This window comes from Branchiostoma belcheri, unplaced genomic scaffold (genome assembly GCF_001625305.1).
Source record: "Branchiostoma belcheri isolate BF01 breed outbred unplaced genomic scaffold, Haploidv18h27 scaffold104, whole genome shotgun sequence".
Taxonomy (NCBI): Eukaryota; Metazoa; Chordata; class Leptocardii; order Amphioxiformes; family Branchiostomatidae; genus Branchiostoma; species Branchiostoma belcheri.
Genome location: NW_017802425.1, coordinates 193,958 through 197,578, shown reverse-complemented (window position 1 = coordinate 197,578; position 3,621 = coordinate 193,958). Strand labels below are relative to the sequence as shown.

Here is a 3,621-nt window from a genome sequence, read left to right as displayed (position 1 = left end):
AGCCCAGGTTTTGCAACATAGATGAAACAGAACTTGTACGTCTGTAGTCACTGCAGACAAAACGGGCAGCTCTACGCTGGACCATCTCCACCCTACTCACCTGGTCCTTGGTGTGGGGATCCCCAGACACTACAGCCGTACTCTAAGGAGGGTCTTACAAGAGCCATGTAAGCTCTCTCCTTTGCCACATTGCTTGAGATTCGCAGACAGCGTCTCAGCATTCCTAAGGATCTGCTTGCTTTCGCTGTAACTAGATCGACATGTCTGCCCCAGGTCAAGTTTGAGGAGATGGAGACACCAAGATATTTGGTGGTACTTACACCAAGATATTTGGTGGTACCATTTTCATGTATCCTATTTATGGGGCCAATGTTGTCGATATTTGATATGAAAAATAACCCTACTGCGCTACAAACGTGTACGGTACAGTTTTGGCAACAACTGCTGAACTAGAGTAGAATAAAACTTAATATCCTAATTGCTACAAAAAGAAGGGCCAGCATAAGTCTTCGACAAAGAGTTACAATCGAGTGCGGCTAATCACCAATTTCGGTATTTTTCCGAGTATAACAAATCATATAGTTTTCCAACATGTGTATAAGAAGATACTCTGCCCTGAGAGCGTATTTAGCAAAAGCGCTTGGCCTATTACACAGGCCCAGGACTACTGATAAACATATAACAAATAGCCTAAGTAAGTATTAGCTTGTCACAAATGTTAGCATTGGCACAAATCCTTTAAAAGTGAGTCACCCCCATTAACGACGTGAGGCGTTACGTAAAACCTCTGGGTGAAGGCAGCAAACACCGCCAACCGTCTCAGGGTATGGTACGACCATATGGTGACATCTCCTTTCAGCAGGTAACTAATATAAAGCAACCCGTGTTTGTGATGGTTTACAAAGGTACACAAAACGGGTGGCATTACGTAAGTGTCTAATGATGTCATGCGCAATACATCACAGGTTCAGCGCAGGCGCTGTACGTTCTGCCGACGTGCTCACTTGACCAGGTTAACTTTGTGCAATATGCAAGTCTTACAATCGATGCCCATCCGACTAACAAAAACTCACCAGATTGTCCTGCTAAGATTGCAGAATCAGACTTAAGCCTGTTCACCTGTAGTATAAGATTATACCTTAAAAAGATAGTTACTGATTCGCCCATCCAGCAAACAACAAGGGATTCATTAGAATTAGTAAGCAGAGAAATCCATGCCTTCTTTGAAGTATCTGTGACAGATTTGTTGATCTTGTATAAAGGCGTTTCATACAATATGAAGAAAAAAACGATCGCATTGGTCTCAAGATTGTTTTCGACACAATGATTTTTTCACTTTCGACAGACGCGCAGACTACTACGTCAGCAGGCCTGTGCCCGCCATTGGGAGTACAGAATCGTTCGATCATCCCAGACGGCGTAATGACGGCTACCTCAGCAGCAGCCGGGTCCGAGGCGTACAGGGCCCGCTTGAACGGCGACGGTGCATGGCAGCCCACAGGCCAAGCGGCATCAAATTTCCTGGCTATAGACCTACAGTATCCACGTTATATATGCAGTATCCAGACCCAGGGGCAGGGGGATGGATACGTGGAGACCTACAGGGTCATATTCCAACAAGACAATAATTCGTCATACGTTCTGTACTCGGAGGACGGTGCAAACCCCAAGGTAAGTTTTGTATTTAACGTTCATGCCGCATGAGTAGGGCATGGCTTTTCATTGAGGTTATAATAATTGTCACATGAATCTCGGAGACCAGGTCTTGGCGGGTAAACTAATTAAGTAGCAGTATGTTGGCATTTAGATCTAGAAAGGCCGACATGTGCATCGGAGCAAATGCAGCAAATGGCTTCAACAGATATCCCCCGTACCAAAAATGGGCCTGTCGCCCGCACGCACAAATGAATTGTTCTTAAATCACCCCTGTCCAAAATGTAACGTGTTCCAAATAGTCTATATACATGTGTACCTCCATGCAGCAATGTAGTCTTTCAACGCCTTCTACAAATGTCAGGTAATTTGTTTATGTCCTGCATTCCAATGCTGGGGCAGGAAAGTTTGACATACCTAGCAAAACACTTGGATGCAGTTCATATGGTATGGCTTGCTAAACACGATTAAATCCCAACAGCCAATCAGCAAAAAGAATACTAGTAGAGGAAAGCTTCATGCCTATTGGCTCTTTCTCTGCATTTTGATGACTCACCCCTCACTCTACTTTAAATTGTGACCTGAAAAGAGTCAAAAAGTCCCAAATTATACAAATTTAAGGGAGACTATGCCAAATATAGAATTGTTGTTTGTAGATTTCTAAAGCATACCCATACCGAATTTCAGATGATTTGGGTGTAATACTAGGTCTCTAGGACCCGAAATGTAAAGATTTTGTCGGAAAAAAATTAAAGACTGTATAAAAAAATAAATAAATAAATAAATAGATTTTAAAAAAGGGCCGGGGGTATTTGTCCACTCCATGCGAAATTTAAGGCCATTTGGCTGAAAAATGGCAGAGTTGAATCCATTTAAAGAAATGGCAGGAGAAGGATGAGAAGGAAAAAGAGGACAAACACGAGAGAACACATTGTGTTTCACCACACCACGCAGTCTATATTCAAAAGAAAACTGGATGGCCAGTCATCAAAGTCCAAAAACTGCGATTCCAATGTGATTACAATGTGGCACGTAGACCGTTCACAGAAGACATGTGTTTTGTTTTCAGACCTTCACAGGCAACAATGACAACGAGACTGTCGTCCAACAGGACTTCTCCTCGTACATCTATGCCCAGTTTATCCTCATCAACCCCTTGAATTTCTCCAGCGCCCCAAGACTGCGGATTGAACTTCTCGGAGTTGATGGTAAGAAGCCAAAGTTAAATCTAAGTTTAGAATGAAAATTTTGGAGCCGGAAATCTTGACGAGTATAGATGAACTTGAGCAGCGAAGGGTTTTAGGTGTCTTTTGCATGAAGATGTGAACAAACTTGTAACACAATTTCAATACTAGAAAGGCCAATATTTGCTTTGGAGCAAATACAGCGATGGGTTCACCACATTTTACGACATGGCAGGGAAAGAATGAGAAACACAAGGGAAAACAATGATTTACATTGATATAACTATAATATGAAGTAACATACAACTAAAACAACAGTTGGATAGCTATTCCCTACTTTATTGGTTAGGATTTGTAATTGCATAATGCAAACTGTTGATTTTCAAAATAAATAAAAAAAACGTTCATGCCCCGCATTCCAATGCTGGAGCAGAAAAGCTTGAAATACCTACCAAAACACTTGAATAAAGACATACTAGTCAGTATGGAAATGCTCTGTGCAGGTGTTAATCAAGTTAAATCCCAACAGCCAATCAGCAAGAAATGCTCTGTGCAGGTGGAAATGCTCTGTGCAGGTGTTAATCAAGTTAAATCCGAACAGCCAATCAGCAAGAAGTATAGAGGAAAGCTGCATGCCTATTGGTTGATGCCCTAGCATTCCATTGTGATGACTCATGCCCAGACGTGGTAACACGGCACACTAGCACCGTAATACATTTGCTATAACACAGACCAAAAACTCAAATAAAACCATTACTAAAAGCCTGTATCACAAAAATTTAAA

General features: G+C 41.9%; 1 protein-coding gene across 1 annotated transcript in view; it reads left to right on the top strand.

Moving 5' to 3' along the window:
• Window positions 1-3,621, top strand: part of LOC109476294 — a 14,396-nt gene that overhangs the window by 4,269 nt on the left and 6,506 nt on the right. The gene's annotated exons all lie outside the window — the stretch shown is intronic.